Below are 22,129 nucleotides of genomic sequence, written 5' to 3'. Positions count from 1 at the left end.
GTTGTTGTTATTCTTTTTGTTGCCGTTACTGTTGTTGTAACTGCTAGTGTTGTTTTTGTTATTGTTACTGTTTTTGTTGTTGTTAGTTGTTGTTTTTTGTTAATATTGTTGTTTATGTTGTTGTTGTAATAGTCAGCGCACACACCTGTTGCCGAGATTGTGTGTCGACATAGCGGTGCGCTTGTCTGTCACACTCGTGTGCAGTAATCTTGGCAGCGAGCGATAAGCGGCACCAATTTGCTACGTTTACCTTCGCCGTATTGCAACATGCGCACATTTGTGTGTGTGTGTGTGTTTGTTTAGTGATAAACTAAATGAATTAAATTGGTGTACCGCAAGTAAGTGAAAACAACAAAGCGTCACAGCTGACATGCATATTTAATGCTCTGTGTGTGCGGCGGTTTGCCAGGGCGTATGAGTAAATTTTTTTAGTTGCGTAGTAAAGTGGTTTCCGTTTGGTTTGCACAGGTGTTTTGCACCTGATTCGTGAATGTGTAGGCGCAATCATAAACGCACATATATACATATATATGTATATACACACACACTCATTCACACTCATTCATCTGCACATATTTGCCTACTTATTTGAGCTTTGATAAGCGCACTGCTATCGGACCCTGTTACAGTCGTCACCTTATCGCTCGCATTGCCTGCTTCAAATATTGCTGCCCTTGTTGTTGTTTTTGTTTTTTGTAGACCATTTTATCTTTTTATCTGTAATTTGTGTATTTTTCATGAACTATTTTTATACCTGAGCACGTAAGAGTTCTACCAGCTCGCCTGGGTACAGCTGCACTCCCTCTTCATGGGCGTTTAAATGCACTCGGCTTCCTGTATAATTGGCGAGCGCTGATAACGGTTATTGATATATTGAAATGCTGTTTTGATTGTCTTTTGTGTAATTTATTGCCCTTAATATTCTTCGGCCCACGTTGTGCTATCGATTGACGAGTGCGTAATTATTGCCGAAGTGGTTGCGTCGCAGATACTTGCACTGACTTGTATTGGCTTCTTGTGGAATTTGTTATTTATTAATTGCATACTTTTGCACTTATTTTGAGAATTGAGTACTTTGCACTTGTTTTCGATAGTGAGTAATGCTTTAAATTTAGCGCTGACACTTTGGAATCGAGTGGTTTAAAATGCTTTTGCACTTGATTTTGAAGAAAAGAAAAGAAAGAAAAAATCAAAATATAAAAAATCAAAATGTAAAATACATATAACTATGTATTAATGTCTATAAATTTTTTTATGGTTAAATATAATTGATTGAGTATTACAGTATAGCAACTATGAATATACATTCGATCGATAAAAATTGACTTCCGAAAAGTCTCTGTTTTATACATATATACTTAAGCTTTAAAATTTTCCTTTCTTTCTTGAAAATGTAAATTTTTCAAAAGTTCCCCAAATTTCTTAAGTAATCCCCACCAGATGTAATACACTTATGCTAACGATTTCTCCAGTCCTCGAAACACTTTTCACAAGCACTTTTTGAGTTGGCCTTCAGCTCATTCAGCGAGTTTTGATTTATCTCTTAAATCGATTGAAAACTGGTTCCACGGAGGAGAAATTGCAGTTTGTGGAACAAGAAAAGCTGGTTAATACGGTAGTTGATTCATGGTATTCATTGCGTTTTTGGATTCAAGTTCGGTCACAATCGTGGCTCGATACAGTGGTGCATTATCATCTTGTGAAATCCATGAATTGGTCTTGCACAATTCCGGTTGTTTTCGAGGGATGTTCCCACGCAAACGCCTCACTATAGCTCAGTAGAACTCCTTATTGATCGTGTGTCCTTCCGGATTAAATTCATGATGTACCAAACCACGAATAACGTAAAAACAATGCGCATCACCTTGATTTTTGAGCAGTTTTGGCGTGGGTTCTTTGATTTCGGCTCTTTTTTTCTCCATTTCCATGATTGTTGACTTGTTTGCATGTCAAACTCATAAACCCATGTCTTGTCGGCAGTTATAATGCCCTCTTTGAACTCGGCGGAATTTGCACAATCGAGCATGTCAAAGAGACCTATTGTCGGTACTCTTTAAAATAAAGTTCAGATTTATTGGGACGATTCGAGCAAGAACGTGTTTCATACCCAAAATCATTCGAACGAACTCGCGAACGATGTCGAGCCATATCTCTAACACTTGCTTGACGATTTTTAATATATAAGTATATATATCCTTGTTGGGCCAAAGATCCGAATCCGTTGGTGGTTCGTAGACCCGGCTATCGCGGGAACAGAGTTGTTTGGTCGACTGTTAGTGTATGTGTCATCAGTTCACAAGTAATATACTATATTGATGATGAGTTTCCAAAACCAATTTCCCACCTATCACTAGTTTTACAAGGAACTTTTGTTCAACGATAACTTGACGATTGGTTGAATTGCTACATTAATAAACAAAATTATCGGATTCCTTCAAAAGCTACTGTTTGGTATGATATATGGGCAGAGGGAATCACTGGTTCAAATTTCTTCAACAATTAATAATGTTGCAGTTAATGGATAACGCTATATTAATGACTTTTTCGTAGGTGAATTGAAGGATGTTGATGTGGACGATCCTAAACCATAACATCTTCTAGAAGACAATTCAGGAACTAACGGGTTTATACATTTGATCTGGGTATAAATTTTCAATAGAACAAAGTTTAGTTCAACATTTTTCTTATTGAAAATTTCTTAAATTAGACCTAACACTCAACAGCTTTGTTAACAAATAACCAACTCCTAAACTAGTTTGTTGAGAATACTATAAATTATAGTTACCTACAGAAATACTACTTAATACAATGGTCCTATATCTATATAAGTATACTTGAACTCGAACTAAGCTATACCTCAAAATCTCACCGAAAAGCGACGACAAAACAATGGTCACATAAATTGCGCGCGCAATCAGCAAACGCACGTCACTGACTAATTATTTATGCAATACTTCTTATTGCTGCCACTACTTTGCCATTTGCCATACAATAACACCTTCGAGAATGTGACGCCGTTGGCGGTCAGTCATGCATTGTGGCTGGGTTTTACTTAGTTCGAGCTGTTGCACATAAAAATCTTTCAAACTGGCGCCTCTCTAGCGTGGCAGCAATGGTTTTCCCAGAGCTTGCAAACATGCTGTGAGAAAAGCTAGGTATATGCTATACAACTGTACTATAGTACTTGTACAATTTGTATCTGACTACCTATGTATAAGTAATATATCAGTGAAACTTAAGTCATATATGTTTGTACCTAAGATTTTCTGATTTCATATGCTTTTCGATGATCACGGTGACAATAAGTGCTGAGTTATATGACAGTTGCGGTGAGCGAGAATGCTTTGCTGGAAGATAGCTTGTCAAAATTGTATTACTTTGTTGCAGGATAACTGAATTCAAAAACCGATGAAGCAACCATTTATAGCGTCCTGAATATTTTTAGCTAGTAGAAAAGAATCGCCTTTTGAAAGTTAGAGCCGAGCGTAATTCCAACATAGGGCTATCACTAGATATTATATTTCTATAATATCTCTAAAAAATATATGATATGTATGTATGTATGTACTTTGTCGGTTCAAACTTATATTTCGTCCCTCTAGTTCTATACTATTAAGTAAAACAACTCTAATGGTTAACTTTGACTCCAATACAGGTATTTCAAAAGCAAGAAAAGTCTAAGAACACAACGGTTTCTTCAGATGTTAAAGTCCCTCACAATAACTTTGGACCCTAATAGATGAAATGTATACAAAGGAAAGCGTTGGATGAAAATTCAAACTTTCGCTTTTTTCCAATTATGATTGTGTTGAGGCATAATTTGAGGTTTCCTAATATATCTTTCCGGTTTCCTCAGTGATCAAATCTATTGAAGTATTCATTGAATTGACTATTCTAAGTTCATCAAGAATTAGAAAAGCTAAGGTCTCTCTTTGATTCTATTTGCTGCCATTCTTATATATACAAATGAAAGCTTTGTACTTGTAAACGTCCTGAGAAGAATTCGTGCAACTCTCTCGAATTAACACAAGCAGGCCAAACGGTAAGGTTATTCAAAGATTTTAGTCTTTATTTCTCTTAGATAATCATTTTTGGCTGACTTTTGAAAATGCAAGTATACCATTAGATAAATTGATGGCTAGATGCAGGGAAATCGCTGGAAGTTGTAAAACCAACGAGTTTGCAAGAATAGCCACTCCTACCCAAATTCTGTCGGGATCAGAACAAGCAGGAGTTCCTCTGTCTTCGAACGTACGAGCGTTGTATATGTGGGCTTCGCGCGAACTCAACAAGCGTTGATCAGCAACTGGAACTTGTTGGGTTGCGATAGCCTTCTGGCCCAGAGTGGAACCTAAAAGGGTCTATTGAAGTACCACCTCTTAGCAAAGCACACTGATCAGAGTCCTATTAGCAATCAAGTGGTGAAGCTAACAAATTTGGAGGACCCAAGCTGTCAAAGTTGCAAAGAGGAAGATAAGGTGGAACACCTGAATACTTTCTCATTTTCAGTCAGCTGGCTTGCCAGACTCGACAGACTAAGGTTGAAGCATTTCGATTGTCTTACTTTTTTCGACTCGGCGAATGGGCTGGAATTGATATTAGCGGCCTCAATAAATTCGTGGCAGGCTCTAGGCGTTTTGTCGCTATGCGACGATCTTTTCAATCCATTTTGCGCAACACTATGGACTGGCGTCTCTAACTTTCTAAAGGGGAATATTCGTGGCTTCACAAGGAATCAGTCTATTTACGTATATGTATATCTATATGTCATAGTAGTCTGATCTGAAAAATATGTGCGGAGATTGCACCGTTGCCTTGAAAAATAATGTATGTCGAATCTCGTGATGATGTTCTGTTAGAGAAAAGAATTTTGCATGGCAAGAATCGATATCTCAAAAATTGTGGGACTAGTTCGCGTAAAGAGAGATGGACCGATAGACGGATACGGCTAAACTGGCTTAGCTCTCTCTATATACTTTATCAGATACCATGACGAGATATTAAAAACTTTAACATAAACTTAATGTACCTTTCTTACGGCATAAAAAATACTTAAAGTTGTCAACTCATTTGAGCAACTAATCCAGCTTTTCGCCAAGGAATAAAGAAAGTAAAAATCATATTACAGTGGCTTTCAAAGCTGCGACGCCAAAGTCCCATATGAGTCATTATTTAACAATTTGGAGCTTCTAATGAACTGATGCCGCAGACATTATCAACATCGACGAACGCCAACGTGCCGAATGTGCACGGCGTGCGAATGCCGTACGCCGCCTGTCTGCCACATGCGCCACAAAGACATTTCGCGCCGTTAAGTAGTCGTAAGGCGGTCGTTACGGAATGTGCACCGACCACTCAGTAGACGAAAACTCAGTCGCCTAATGCTTATGAGTAGACAGTTAGTGTCGTGGAGACACCTGTTGTTATGGCAAGCCGCCTCTTACTTACAACCAAGCAACTAACTAACGGATCTAATACATACAACTCTGCATAAATGCTGGCGTGAGTAGTTGTTGCATTGCTGGTGGCAATTGGCGGCGTCACGGCAGCCAAGACACATTTTACAAAGTCGTAATGGGCCGAGGTGCAGCAGTGGCAACATTGGCCACCAGCTGACTGTTACAGTTATGGGCCAAAATCGTTGCCAACCGACTACCTGTTGGCTACAGCATCGTTAGTTAGTTAGTTAGCGTAGCAAGTATATGTACGTAATGTGCGTGTGTGTATTTGTTGTTGCTCGACTGCCACAGCGTTGCCCGGAATGATCGATGAATTGCCTGCCGCCGCATATGTTGCACTGTAATAGCATTTCTTGTACATATTTGTTGCAGATTGCAGCTGTATTCAACGGCGCATGTGTGTGTGTGTTGCTGTTGGCAAGCTATAAGTGGCGGCAAGTGCCGCATGTTGCCATGCTTCTTCGTCGACTTGGCTGCAGCTGAGTGACTAGTTAGCCGCTGGCTGGCCAGTAGTTGGCGGTTTCTCGCTTGTCAACTGTGGCATGCGTGTTTCTGGTGCATTCACTGCAATTGCGGCACTTGCCACATTTGTGGATGTTCGTAAGAAACTACGAATTTCCAGCTGCAACGAGTGGCATATGTTGCATACACATTTTTCGTGATTTTTTCGATACATTTCCTGCTACTGACAAGAAGTTTTTTGGTGTTTGGCGGACAACTGCATGCAACATTATGCGGAAGTCTAACTGGCAACAATGTTGTTGTCGATGCGTGAACTAGACTGGAGCGGTATTTGAAGTCGTGATGTGTGCATTGTGTACAAACATGGTTACGAGTTTGAATATATGGACGCAATACGGTTACTTTATTTTTTTTTTTGTTTTTGAGCTTGAGTCAAAGTTGTTGCGTTATTGCAGTTTAATGTGTCGTTGGACCGTTAAAAAGTTAAAATGTATAAAAGAGACAAGATTTTAAGACCTTTTACCTCATACAAGCTAAAATCCAATATCACAATGAACTTTCGTTATGAACAAATCCATCATCCAAGTCTTGCACCAGAATTTGGTTGCCATAAGCCATAGGCTAACCTAACTGCTTGTTTCGCTTGTATATTCTAGACATCCATATAATGGCAAAGGATATTTTGGTAACCAGCGCAGGTGTGGAGCGGGCCGCCAGGAACAACCGGCTTAACTTCTACTGGTGCTAGGCAACAAAGTGGCTGCCATCCGCCAACGTGACCGATAATTGGTAAACCCCTGTATTGTCTGTACGACGATGTGGACAGGAGCTTGGGAAAGAAAGCCAAAACGCGATGGAATAATCTACCATTTACCATCTACACTATTCTAGACATTTCCTCTAAGTCTAACAGAACCTATGTTACTCTTACCGAGCTCATTTTAATATGCTAGCGGCTTCTTCCTTGACGATATTCTAAATCTGGATTCTAAACCCATAGATACTATAGTTCCTCTCTCCTTTTACAAACATCATCTAGTATCGCGTTAAATTCTAGCCAAAAGCTGGACAATTGCATGTGAGCTTTGGCGCAGATGTCTAAGAAGAGACCCGATGAAATTTACTCCCATCATGAATTAGATATGTGGATGTTGCCGAAATTTTTATTTTTGCTCACAGCTCCACCGTAACCGTCGGAATATTGAAACCGCTTCGTTTACGAAATGTCTATCGCGTACTTTCAGAAAGTGATCTCATGGTATCCACGCGGAATCTAGGCTGAACAGGATGTTAAGCTGGCAATTTCGCATTACTTACTTATAAATTATATTGAGGCCTTATGTTTCACCTAGGAGCTACGGGAAAATATATAATATATATATACTTATAAATTATACATTTACAACCTCTCTCTCGGCGTGGATACTCTATGTAAACAAAATTTGTGAAATTTTTAAAATTATGTTCCTTAACATGTACGGTCGACCTCAGAATATTCTGATCAGTGATAACATATTTATATGTAGATATGATATATTTATTCTCCATTCTTCATTTCGATGTCTTCTTTATCCAGTCCTGAGGAAGAGTAATTACTAGCGATATTGTAAAGTAATATAAAAGCTTGGCTTTAGTTTGTTATTTGAATATTTCTCTTAGAATTTTGTCACAAAAAATTGGATGGAAGAGAAAAGAGATCAGTTTCAATTTATAAGAATCTGGCGGCATTATTTTACACCATCATACTCACGAAAATACGCAAAAGTTAAGAGTTGATTCGAAAATTTCTTTTAAATCCACAAAACTACTCCTTACCTTTTTCTTTCCAGCTGTAGTATCGAATTACGCTAAGATACTTTTATTTGTATAAAGATACATGACATTTTCCTTTCTCTCTTTTGTATATATCTGGAATTGTTTTCTTTCAGAATTTTCCTACCTCAAAATAGTTTCTAACCCATATAAATAAATCAATTGAATACTTAGTCAAAAAATTTCAGAGGTTCAATTAAAGGGATTATATGTATCACATACTTGAGTTTCATACGAGTAAGTGATACACATAGCTTGCTACTCTCTTTATTTTATTATGCCAGTTGCTATTACGTTTTAATCAGTGGCTTGTTCGATTCGCCACTTTTTAATATCGGTTCGAAGGAAGCTCTAATAAAACGTGTTATATCAAACTTTGTTTTATGAATCACAATCAAGAAGGAGTTAACGCTAACAAAATCGTGGTAAATTTTAGCCCCATTAAAGTGAAAGTAGAAATGATTAAGTGACGTCATTCTAGCAATACAGTGAAGGCAAAGGAATTAGAGTTAAGAAGAGGCTGCTAGCTTTGTATCATAGTCAAATCAAGTAACACGAGTACCTGAGAGCCTAGAATTGATTACAGTCATATGCAAAAATTATTCGAAATGTTGTTTTACCGACGTTAGAATAATCTTCTGGGTAAGACTAATTTCTCTTAGAGCGGTTTCTCACCAATATATTTGGCTTACAAAAAATAGAAGAAAAGGTCGCGGACGATATAAAATATATATGTATGTATTTAAATGATTAGTGAGACGGACTGAGTCGATTTAGTCATGTTCGCTTGTATATAATATATGCGAACAAGTCCCTCAGTTTTTCAGTTATTGACCAGAAATTTTTGCACATGTACTTTTCTTCCCAAGAGACCACTTATTTGTCGGACCACTATACCTTATAGACGTCATATAATCGGCATCGATTAGGATTCAATGGAACGCCGACTGAGCGATCAAATTCAAGATAGAGATCCTTCTACACCACTTTATGCTACACAAAATGTACCTGTGATGGGTATTATAGCATCGATATAGCCGAAGCTACCGTTTTCTCTCGTTTTCTTTGTACATTGTACAAATACAAACTTAAATTAGTAAGTATTTTAGTCTGATCTGCTTAGAAAAATTTATTTAATTTCATTTATAAATATAACATTCCATATATTTCATATTTATTTGTCTTTTTATTGCTTATAGAATGACAAACAAGAAAGCAGCCGCTATCAAACGACTTACTCAGGTGGTGAGAGACGCTTCATAGGCACTTGAATCAGTGCAACCCACCTGTGTAACGGTTTATCACAAGTCAATAACAATAACAACAATACAAAACAACAACCATATGAAATGCACTTAAATTAAAAGAAATACAACAATTACAGTTAAGTACGGAAATGCCTAATAATCAGATAGGGAGGTGATGGGGATTATTTCAAGTGCTCTATGATTACAAGGCGTAGTAGCGAAATAATTGAAAAATATTTTCGTTTCAAATGATAAACAGCAAAGCTTCTTATCACACACAAGAAAAAACTAAAATGAGTGGAAAAATTGAAAATATTTTTAAACTTACGACGTCAACATTGAAACATCTGTGGCAATTAGCACAAAAAAAACATTGAAGTAAGAAAGTCACCGACACCTGCATGCACGCATCAATGCCAAATGGTGACGCCACATTTTGGAAGTGGGACTTTGACTCCGAAGTAGGCGAGTACATTCGGCGAAAGAAACAAAAACAAAATCGCTGAACACCTGTTACAACTAAATTACTTAGAAAATACGTGAGTTGTTATAAATCACGAGTCGCAGGTGACTAAAATTCATTAGTAATTTTATCAGCCGAATATTTTATGGTAAAAACTTTAACTTCGAGTCTACCGAGGCTATAATACCCTACACAGGTGCATTTTTGATAGCATCAAGGATCTTGATGTTGATTTTGATCGATAATTTTGTAAGGCAGCTATTTTCTATAGTTATCCGATATAGGCGCTGCCAACAAATTAGTAACTTCTTGCGGAGAAAGGAACGTGAGCAAAATTTTCGATCGAGATTTCAAAAACCGAGGGACTAGTTTGGGAAGACAGACGAGAGACAGACCTTAATCACCTCAACTTATCACGTTGACCCAACCACGATGCTCCAAAGTACTTAGATTCGAAGCCATGCAGTGACCGTCATTTCCTTCTGCGGGCTGCGAACCCCGTTCGTTGTGTAATAAATTAAGTAATTTATGTCTGCGTGTAAACGGAGCTTAATAAGTCTAGTAAATTGGTTCATATCACTTGGATATTTCTTTATCTAATAATAAAAACAATAATTTCTACGATAACAAGTAGTTAACATAGTCCAACACCTCGTTACAACAACCATATGAAATGCACTTAGCTCCAAATGAGAATGACAAACTTTTATCATAAACGAATAAATACTTCAGAAAGGAAACTTCCAGACCATATCGCTGGCAATTATGTAATATTCGTTTGGTTAAAGATTATTTCAGCTGGGAACTTTGTACATGAAGATAAGCGAAGAAGCTGAAAGTGCAAATAGTTACAAAACTTTTTACGTAATATTGAATTGAGCGACAAAGTGACAAGAGACAAAAAATACTATTTATATCTTAAGTATTAGAAGAGAGTTACTTTCCAATTTAACATTACATTACACTAAGTTCGTCATACGATTTTTGCTATAAAACAACTTGACTTACCTTGAGCTTCTGCTCAAAATCAACATTAAATGAAGTATCTCGGAAGTCTCCTTTGAAAAAATTATGGCAGAGATCTGCGGTGTTTGAAATCACATTATGTTCAAAGAGGTTCTAAGAAGGAAGTGGCGAAAAAAAAAGTAGAAAGACGATGCAGACTTGCCGCTCAACAAAAAAAAGTTGCAAAGAATACGCCAGGCTGAGAAAGAACATATCAATATTCCTAATTTAAAGACAGAAGGTGCTTGTATCTCCTCTTCTGGAGAGTTACTTGAGGTTCTAATGAACAAGCACCCTTCCAGGTAGTCAGCAATCGTCGGCAATGGGTGTTCAACCAAAACAATATCTAACTACAGGAGACCGGTCCGGTCTTATGGTAAAAAAAAAAATAGAATACGCTGTTAGCAGTTTTTTACCATTTAAAGCGGCAGGTTCAGATAAGCCACAACTGCTTCAAATTGAAGGTCTTAGAGTGGCTAAAGATTATACATAACAGATCAATCATATGATCACAACATACATTAAGGATTGTTTAACTGAAGCTGCCCTACACGAGATAGTAAATGTAATAGAAAAGTCATTAAACCAATTTACAATGCCTTCTAGGCATACAAGAAGCTTTTCACTAAATAATGGTAAACATGATCACTGAGTCTCTAACATAGGGCAGCATAGACAACATGATGTACAGATGGATTGAACCGATCGCATGGGCCGCGAGTATCGGACTTGGTACTAACGCTAGGAATGTGGAACTGATACTATTTGGAAAGCTTATCTGGCATATTACAGGTATAAGGTCATACTCAGTAGAAACTGGGGCATGAAATCGAATATAGTCATATGGATAGTGACTTCTATTTGAATTTACTCTTTAGACGTTAATGGAGAAGAGCTTTAGTAAGGGAGGAAAATACCATCTTAATATATATCGATGGATTCAAAATGCACCGCGGTATTGGAACGGGGATATACTCCCATAATCTTAATAGTTCTATATATTTGCGCCTACCAAACGCAGCCAGCATCTTCCAAGCGGAAGTACTTGGCATATAGAAGTGTTGTGGGGTCCTACTGAACAACTACGGAAGATATATAAAGCGGTCATTTGCACAGATAGTCAGGCGGCACTATGGCACCATCGCCAAAGATCAGCTCCGGCTTAGTAAACAAAGCGAGGAAGCCTTTAAGCTGACTGGCAGGCCAACTCCATTTGTCCATAATTTGGTTTACCGGTCGCAGAAAAATTGTCGAGAATAAGTTGGGAAATTTGGGATGCTCTTTAGATGAATGATGGATGGCGAAATAGATATGGCCAAATTATGACAGGAGAAAAACTCAGAACATAGGTACAGGAAAATTATATGCAGACTTGCAGCAACTAAAACGGGACATTGGCCATTTGGAGATCATGCGTTAAGGCACTATAGTTATAAGTTAGGGAACTGCTTTTCAAGTACTTCTTCAGGTGGGCGTAAGTTAAAACTTATTATGCTGAGTTCTGGTGTCAAGTTAGTCATGATGATAATTGTTTCTAGGACATAAGTAGTAATACTGAAATCGAAGGTCTTGCAGAAGGTAAAGGTCAAAAAGAACAAGAAAATTTTCACGCATTTTAATAAAAATCTGTTTTTTGCCTTCAAGTCCTCCGTTTTCTCCTTCTGAACCGAAACAAGCCTCGGCTAGGATAGCTTGCAGTGCCTCAGCGAAAGTGCTTTGGGTCAAAGAGTACTTAACCGAACTGCCGATAGAGGTATTCTGTATTTCAAATATCGGAATATTACAGTTTCTGGTTTGTGTTCAGAGCAAGCGCTATAGTTTGGGTAACAGGAAAACAGGTAGCTAAAAAAGGTCGAATTTTGTGTCTCCGAATTATTCCCAACTTTTAGTACAACAAAAAAGCCAATGAAATAAAGTCATTGTTGATATACATATGTACATATAAGTATGTATGGAAAGACCAGGTGGAGAATGACCTGGTTTTACTTGGAACTGCTAATTGGCGCCAAGCAGCAAAAAGGAAGATAGGCTACAACGCAACAAAAGTAGACCGATAGGGATAGCAAACGACCTCATATATTTCCCCGATCTTTTGACATTTCTCTTCAGCAAGGTTTGTCATTTCATCATAGAAATACGATCCAACGGCAAGTCGAAATTATTAAAATTTACCACCGAAATTCGGAGTCAGTGGCCTCAACTTCAAATGCTGTTGAAATTAACAAAGTTACACACAGGTGTCTCTAGAGCACCAAACGTCACATATAAGTACATATGTATGTATATATAAAGTATATCTAGTAAATGTATATATATGTGTGTATATACTTAGTGCTTTTCCGTGGTTGTAAGCTTTTTCCCCAAGCAACAACTATATTTGCCTTTGCTCGAAACACGCGTACGCTTATCGGACACGAGCGAGCTGGGAATTTAATGCCAAAGCAAACTAATATACCAACAACAAATAGTTATGCTCTATACATACGAGTATAACAGTATATTTATAGTATATGTGTATGGCGCTGGCAGGAATTACCAAAATAGCAGCTTTGTCTTCTTCACTTCGTTTGGGCAGGCGATAGTGAATTCTCGGTGCAAACATTCGTTGGATTTTACGCTTCTTTGCTGTTTGTTGTTGTCGAAGCGCTTATCACTAAGTTGTGTACTTACGTTTGTATGTTTACTTGTATGTAGCCGCGATGATTTCGTAATTGAGGCTCGTTTTGTTTCAACAGGTGGTTGCACCGAGAATAGCGGTTCTTATCGCGACAACAAGCGTGGCGGCTTGTTGACTCCATTTCTCGTTCATTCAATATTTGTTGTTATTGTATATTTTGAAGTAAGTACTTGTATTTATATGATTGTTGTTGTTTGCGGACTTACTGAGTGCAAAGAAATAAAAGTTTCACAAATAGTATGCCATGTGTACTACGTAACGGTACTTTCAGGTGTGTGTATGTATGTATGTCGATTCCTTCTTGTGATAACACTTTCCTTCCTACTTAGATTGTTGGCTGTAAATTCGTCATTTGCACCAAAGCAATTCAATTGGCCGATAATTGAGACAATTTCCACAACTGTTTTTTTACACACATACATATACACATACGTAGCTAAGTATGTATGTTCTACTTGCTTAATATGACCGCAACAAGGTTATTATTATGGAACTGTTTACTGTGTGTACAAAGTTTGTAGGTGCGTTCTCATAAATCATCGGTTGAACACCTGCCTTTGAGTGCAGAAATCTGTGCGAAATTACTTTCAATTAGTATTGCTAATAAGCGATTGTTATGTGCGCCGCATGTACCGTTTGCCAGCTAAGCGAAAGTGCCGTGTGAAACGTTTTATGGCCGAAAATAATTAGTCGATTTGTGAGAATTCGGCAATATAGTAAACTTTTACTTCTTTGCCTCTTGATAATATATCAAGATTGTTTACCCACATATCAACTTAAGTTAGGAATATTGCGTGTTTCTTGTTCCATGGGTTATCCTATGCTCTGATAATTTAAATGCTATTAATAAGCTTAATTAGTTACTATTTTAATTTTGAAAATTTATTCGTTGTATTTTATCTACCGAGAATTTATAATTAGGCTCAAGTTCCTTGCAATTTTCTTAGTCTGCGTTAAGTTATTAAGTTATTTTTGCCAAAAAATTCTTGAGTTGCATTTTGTTGAAATTTCTTGAAAACTTCAACACTATGCAACTTTATGTTAAGTTATGTTACGTTACGTCATTGAGTTAAGTTGTTAAGGTTCTTACTATAAAATTATTAGTTTTATTATGCTACTTTATGAAAAATTAAGCTTTTGTGCTACGTTAAGTCATTAAGGTAAGTGAAGTTATTAAGTATTTTTACAACAAAATTAATTAGTTTGTTTATTGTTTTCTTCTTGAAAAATACAATATTGTGCTTTTTTATGTTACGTTATGCTGTGTTATGTCAATTTACATTTCGTTATGGAATGTTATGTTGTTTTTTTAAGAAATTTCTCTATAAAATTTATAAGTTTTGTATTATATTTGTTTTTTTTTCTTAAAAAATTCATTATTAATGTTATGTTAAGATAATCTACGTTACGTCATTAAGTTAAGTTAAGTCATTAAGTTTTTTACTCTAAAATTAATCACGTATATTTTGAGGTTTTGAAAAATTCTGTATTATGCTACCTTGTGTCATATTAAGTTATCCTATGTTTGTGACTAAGTTAAGTTATTAAGTTTCTTGTACTATAAAATTAATCACTTAAATAATTAATACTTTGAATTTTTGAAACTTTCTATATTATGCTTCGTTATGCAAAGTTACGCTACGTTATGTCACTAAGTTAAGTTATTAATAAAATTACAATAAATTAGTTGTATTTTGCAGTTTTTTTTTAATGGAAATACATTTAATATTATGCTTCTTTATGCTAAGCTACGATATGTCACTAAGTTAAGTTAAGTTATTTAGTTTTTTTTACCTTAAAATCAATTAATTGTATTTGTTGTTGTTTTCTTATTTATGTAATATCATTCTACGTTATGTTAAGTTATGCTATGTTATGTCAAGTTGCGTTATGTTATGTAAGATTTGTTTTTTAATTTACATACAAGTATGTTAATTTTTTTCCTGAAAAATTCAATATTAAAATGTGCTAAGTTATGTCAATAAGCTAATTTAAATTATTAATATTTTTCCCATAAAAATAATCACTTTTAATTAAGCTGCTAATGTAATCCTATGTTATGTCACTAAGTTAGGGTTTTCTTCTTTATTGGCGTAGACACCGCTTACCCGGTTATAGGCGAATTTACAACAGCCAATGTTCTTCCAAGCGAAGCCAGGTTCTTCTCCAAAGGTCTTCCTTTTTCTCTGCTTGACATGACGTAGCCGCTTTGGGATTTGTTTACACCTAGTGCTGCAATTTGACAACTCACAACTTTGACATTTTTGATTTTATATGTATTTTGGAGATAATTCAGTCAGAGTGGCAAAAGTGCTTCGAAAATTGGTTCAAACGCATGCAATTCGTTTTTATTCTCTAATACAGAAATATAAAAGGCAACCCTCGTACATACATATGTTTCCGTCTGTCTGTCTGTGAATACATCCCCACGAATTAAGCGATATCTTGAGAAAGAATGGTATATAATTATAAAACTTGATATGCCCTGGCGTTCTGGTGTTATTATGAAGAGAGAAATTGGACAATTGATAAACTTCGGATGACCAAATAAGTGTCAAAACTATTATTTGGAGCAAGGAAAACTGTGGGAAGATTCTGCTTTGGTTTGGCGTAACCTTGCCTTCTAATAGGTTTAAAGCACATACATATTTTATAATCTGTGACATTGCCCATTTAGAACGAGGACTATACCTTTACCTCTTTAAGTCTTCATTATACCGCAAATTAAAGATTTAGACTAAACTGATTATGAAGACCTTTGTGGCTTTATATGGCTTTCCACCGAAGAGATCGGTAAATTTTTGGAAAAATTTAACTATACTAAGTGTGCGTCTTTTTCTAACAAGCTATGGTTTGCGTAAAATTTGATCAACTTGGTTTGGTCATGACTTTTTGGTCTGACTTTTTGTACTCTTGCAACATGTTGCTACAAAGTATAATAGATTTTGTTCAGCTAGCGGTTGTTTGTAACAAATAAAACTAATCGAGATAGAAATGGAATCAAATGTCTGTCTGTTTGTCTGTCCACTCGTCTATGCAAGCGAAAACTTGACTACAAACAGCGATATCTTATTGAAACTTGGTACACGTGCTACGCCCACAAAACGTCACTGCAGACTACAGACAACTATAAAAGGCAATAACTAAGCACTAAAATAGGAGATATATAGAACTCTAATTTGGCACAGCGATCGCAGTAAAACATGTGACTTAAAAATTTTGAAAAAAGGGGGCGTGCCTCACCCTCTTATAGGCTTTAGTGTACATATCTCTTAAGACATTAAAGCTATAATAACCAGATTCGCTTACAATAAATCCCATAAGAACCCCTACTGACGGTGTGAAAATAGTTGAAATTGGACTATATTTCCGCCATTTCCCCCTGAAAGTTTGAAATGTTCGGTTACACCCGACCTTAGCTCTTTCTTACTTCCTAACCGTTAAATTTAGTGGATACGTACTATGTAAATTGTTTTGTGGAGCTTTAATTTCGAATGCTGAAACTTTTCAGACGTAATCATTCGTAACGACGATAACGGTTATGAGACAAGTATGTAAATAATTGATGCATAATTTACGCTTTTAAACGAGTCAATTACTCTTACCTCAAACCGGCTTTTTATACCCTTGCAACATGTTGATTCAGAGTATAATAGTTTTGTTCACCTAACGGATGTTTGTATCACTTTGAACTAATCGAGATCAAAATGGAGTCAATCTTAATGAAATAATTAGAAACCGAAAGGAATGGAAAAACACGTGTTCAGAATCTTTTATGGACTCCGTACACATCGAACAATAACGACTGACGCCATTTTGAAATTTGTACAGATAGCCTCTGAAGCACCCATGCCCGCTTAATATTTGGGTCAGGTGGAAATCCAGGTCATCATGTTCTCTAGTTATCCACGTATGGATATCAGGTATAAGTCTGTGGCTCCACCATCCTTTGGTTGAGGTTCGCCACCGCTGCTGCCATAAAATTATGCTCTCATTTCTGTCCTCTCTTTTTATGAGTTCTGTAATCAGCGCTGATAGCTCATATAATCTCATGAATTCGTCTCCCTGGATATCTATGGGCGGCATACTAGCTAGTACTTCAGTTGCTTCGCTGGATATATTTCGGAAAGCACTTGTTACTCTTATTGCTGTGAGTCTATGTAACGCATTTATTGGTCTGGCATACGCTTTTATATCTAGTGCCAGTATTCATACTGGAGCAGCATATAGTGTTACTGAGCTCATCGCTTCTGGAGCGCACACAGCCTCTTTTTACCATCATTCTTGTTAAATCTTATTTGATTTATTTGATGTTATACCAAGTGCTCCTTGAACCTAAATACTTCAACTGTGGCTGTGATCTCTCTCCTATAGTGAAAGTTATTTTTTTTTCAATTTTAATGGTGCTTATGAGCAATACTTCTGTTTTGTGCTCAGACAATTCCAAACTCATGGAAGAAAACCATTGGCGCAGCCCATTTATGCCATCATTACATATATTTTGAAGGTCATCAAGTTGTTTAGCTGCCGCTACTACTATAAGGTAGTCAGTGCATGCGATTAGCTTAACGTTTCTTGGTTGTTGAATTCTTAGCACCCCATCATACACGAGATTCCATAAGAGATGGCCTAGTACTGAACCTTGTGGTACTCCACTTGTTATAGGTTGGCTCTTGGTGCCTTCATTGGTGTTGAAAATCAGCCTTCTATTTTCAAAATAGCTCATAATGATATTTTAGAGGTACAGAGGTGGTCTTTATACTGTATACATTATATTGGTCAATCTGTGAGGTGTTCTTACTCCCGAACTTAGCCCATCCTTACTTGTTGTAATTATATACTTAATTGTGTGATGACCAATTACTTATTATTCAATTACAATTGAACAAATTGATATGCTTGAATGGTTTGCAGCTTTTATTTGGTTATAGTTTTGCGGCCAATGTTAGAACAGTTTAGAATGATAAATAGTACAGCAATGAGGGTCATTCGCACGGATTGTTATCTCACGCTAATACTTTTATTGGTATTATTTGGTGCGGTCGTGTCAACTTCAAGATTCACCAACATTATTTGCAAAACTTTCGATGAAACCGTTGCCATCTTTCAATATTGTCGGCTAACGGTACCGAAACGGGGTACTATTGCGTTATCACTTTACGCGAAGATCTTGAAAAAACCGTTTAGTAATATTACAGTGAGTGTTTACGTAAATAAAGGGCGATTCTCTTGGAGTTTTGTAGCGAAGACCAAATAACCACATAACGTTTAAGAAGCATGTGTGGACAGACGCAAGAAATAAGACTTTTTCTGAGGTTTATTTTTGGCAGCTATCAAATTGCAAACCTGCGTTTTCGTATACTCTAAATATCGACCGCTTTTGTTTGTTTATTTTCATATTTTATTACACACCAAATATTAAATTTGTAATTTCCATGTTTTTCTTTAGATAAATCTGAGTTTGTTCAAAAAGTTCAATGGTTATCGTCCATTTCTGCAAAATGTTTCCGTCGATTTATGTTCCTTCATGGCGAATAGGAAACGTTTTCCTTTTGTGAAAGTATATTTTGATGCCTTCGCGAAATACTCGAATTTCAACCACACTTGCCCGTTCAATGTGAGTATTTTGAGTATTTTGAGCACCGAAGATTACTCTTTCTGACAAAAAGCATAATAATACTTATTATACATATACATATTTATATATCTCCATTTCTTTAGCATGACATTGTTTTTAATAATCTAGTACTGCGTGATGATATGTTCGCTCGTTTTCCGATTCCAGAAGGAGAATATATGTTTAAGGCAGTATATGCGATGAACATGGAGTGGAAGGTTGAAACGAGGGTATATTTATTGGTTAATGTTAATGCAAAGTAGAGTATGTACTATAATATCTATATTATGTATATAATAAATGGGCTTCTCGTTGAACCGAGTACTTCTAAGCAGAATGGATGAAATGGCATGGATAACAAAGATTGGGTTGATTTCTACTCAGCGTAAAGGTATTTTTTATAGAGCATGTTGTAGTGCATGCGGTAGCTCTGACACATAAATGGGCGAAACCCATATAAACCTTCTTCTTCTTCTTTACTGGCGTAGACAACGCTCATGCGGTTATAGCCGAGTTAACAACAGCGCGCCAGTCGCTTATTTTTTTCGCAATATGGCGCCAATTAGAGATTCCAAGCGAAGCTAGGTCCTTCTCGACCTGGTCTTTTAACGGAGTGGAGGTCTTTCTCTTCCTCTGATCGAATACTTCCAGAGCTGGAGTATTGTGAGTTAGGCAGTCTGCTTTCTTTCCACTGCAACGCGGTACTCCTCATCGTACAAGCCATTCTTTTGGATTTTCCGAAAACCAATGGTTTTGGTTGCAGCTGTACGTAAGGAACTTGAAATGCCGTCTTACAATTCCCTTGTACCGAGTTGCTGACGAGTTCTCTCAGAGAGCAGGAGTGCAAGTCGAGTGGAAAATCGTTCGACTGTCTGTTGTGATGGCGTAGAACCTTCCTTGTGATGTGAGTTTTTTGCTGCATAGAGGTGGGTGCGAATCTTGACTGCAACAAGATCGTGGTCCGAGTTGATATTAAGACCTCGGACCGTACGCACCTCTAAAATACTGGATACGTGTCTTCCATCTATCACAACATTTCGATCCGGAGACAGCAAGGTAGCTTGATGAATTTTCTTATGCTGGAATCTAGTACTATACGAGTATATATCCATATTTCGGGCCCCGGCGAAGTCGATCAGCATCAACCCATTTGGGCATGTTTCATCATGGAGGCTGAATTTACCGACCGTTGGGCCAAAGATACCTTCCTTACCCACCCTGGCGTTAAAGTCGCCAAGCACGATTTTGACATCGTGGCGGAGGCAGCTCTCACAAGTGCTCTTCAAGCGCTCATAGAAGGTATTTTTGGCCACATCGTCCTTTTCTTCCATCGGGGCGTGGGCGCAAATCAGTGATGTGTTGGAGAAATTTACTTTGATGAGGATGGTTTTTCACGTGGCGGGTCTCAAACCCGGCGCACAGGCCTGAGGAGTGATGGTTCGCCTTCTCACTTTACCTCGCCTTAAAAGGAAGTCGTGAGCTTCTTGAGCCATATGTAAAAAAATCGTGTCTGGCCAAGTAGGTAAGTAAGTTTCTTTTTTACTATACGCCCAATTAGTTGTATTTTTTAAATACAATATTATGATACGTTATGTTAAGCTATGCTATGTTTCGGCATTAACTTAAGTCATTAAATTTTTTTACTATAAAATTAAACCCTTATACTTTCAGTTGTTGAAAAATTCTATATCATGCCACGCTATGTTATGTTAAGTTATACTACGTTATGTCACTAAGTTAGTTGTTATTTTTTTTTACTTAAAATTAATCACTTATACTTCGAGTTTTTGAAAAGTTCTATATTATGCTACATTATGTTATGTTAAGTTATGCTACGTTATGTCACTAAGTTCAGTTATTAAGATTTTTTTACTATAAAATTAATTTGTTGTATGTTGTTTACTTGGAATAAATTTTATATTATGCTACTTTATGTTAAGTTACGTTACGTCATGTCATTAAGTTAAGTTTTAAGTTTTTTTTACTATCAAATCAATTAGTTGAGTTTTGATTTTTGGAAAAATGCAATATAACGTTACGTTAAGTTATACTACGTTATGTTAAGTTATGCTATAATAACCATAAGCACTTTACACGTGAAATTCCATTAAGTTTTGCGTAGCTTTCATAGGAATAATGTTATATTAAATTTCGTTAAGGTCACTTAGGGGTTACGTATCTCTACTTTTGAATTTCAAAGCTCGATTTTAAAGTCTGTGAGAAAAAAATTTTCGAAACGGCTAAATCCATCGACTTGAAAGTTTTTCACGAACTATATTTTCACGATGTGTTTGTCAGATAACAATCGAAGGAATAAGGTTTCTGTTAATAATTTAGATTTTAAGGCCACTGTTTTCTTACAAAAATCTACTTTTTTATGGGAAGCCGCCATTTTGTAAAAAGTTAAAATTTTGATTAATTTGATTTTTAAGGACTATTACCTGTATTCATCTGTAATAAAGATTTGTTTATTTTTGATTTTAGATAAATTTAAGCCGAAAAATCCTCCTCACCACCAGACAGCTTTTTTCTGAGTGTCTTCTGGAGATCGGCTGGGAGATCAAGGGAATACACAATTTTCAAAAATGGATCACCGATTATTAAAGTCTATTAAATTCTGTGAATCTACATTACTTTTATAAGTCTTTGAATAAAATGGCTCTTCGAAAAATAAATCGAAAAAAATGCAGTTTTTCTGACTTGGCGGTAGAGCTTAGCGAATGTGTCATAAATTGGACCGACTTTGATCGAAAGGGATTGCATGCATGGTAAAATGATTGTTCAAAGTGATCGCGAAATTTAATTTAAATTCATTTGTATGAGCGAATTCTAATTGGAATTGTGATTTCCTCGAGCTATAAATCAAAAGTAATGTGTCATAACAATATCCAGTGACCACTCACCACTCACCACCCGGCAAGTTGCACAATATTCCGCACATTAGTAAAGCAAATGAATGCATACGTTCACCTCTAGTCGACGTCTCCGCCCACAAATGTATGGCGGACCGACTGACTGCGCTACACAGCCGCCTTTACAATGTGTTTTGGATGACCTTTGAACTTGACGCCAATAAAACATTCCCAACGAAACTAATTCCAACAATTTTTGCGCCATATGGAAAACAAAAACAAAATAAATACAACAACAACTGCAAAACTAAACTAAATTGCAGCGCGGATGAATGTGCGAGTTGTGAAGCGAGATTTGCTGCGTCCACGGCGAGCGAGATTTTTTAACGAATCTGTCAACCGGGCAGCCGGCAAGCGCATGAGCGCAAGATTTATGCGACAGCGCGCAAAGTGCAACACGGCGCATGCGCACGCGGAATAATTGACAACAGCTGCAACGCGGCGGTGCACACACACACACCCGTGCGCATTAGCA

At 36.8% G+C, this 22,129-nt stretch overlaps 1 long non-coding RNA gene across 2 annotated transcripts in view; it reads left to right on the top strand.

Annotated features, from left to right (window-relative positions):
- Window positions 1–21,393, top strand: part of LOC126761001 (uncharacterized) — a 129,392-nt gene extending 107,999 nt beyond the window's left edge. The window contains exon 4 of one of the 2 annotated variants that reach the window (XR_007667282.1): window positions 21,227–21,393. This is a non-coding gene — a long non-coding RNA (uncharacterized LOC126761001). Of the gene's footprint in view, window positions 1–6,577; window positions 6,739–21,226 lie in introns of those variants that run through there. The other variant, XR_007667283.1, reaches the window with a different exon arrangement.
- Window positions 21,394–22,129: the final 736 nt, after the last annotated feature.

The sequence above is a fragment of the Bactrocera neohumeralis genome, chromosome 6, assembly GCF_024586455.1.
Source record: "Bactrocera neohumeralis isolate Rockhampton chromosome 6, APGP_CSIRO_Bneo_wtdbg2-racon-allhic-juicebox.fasta_v2, whole genome shotgun sequence".
Lineage (NCBI taxonomy): Eukaryota > Metazoa > Arthropoda > Insecta > Diptera > Tephritidae > Bactrocera > Bactrocera neohumeralis.
Note: the sequence above shows the minus strand (reverse complement) of the source record. Positions and strands in the feature narration are given on the sequence as shown.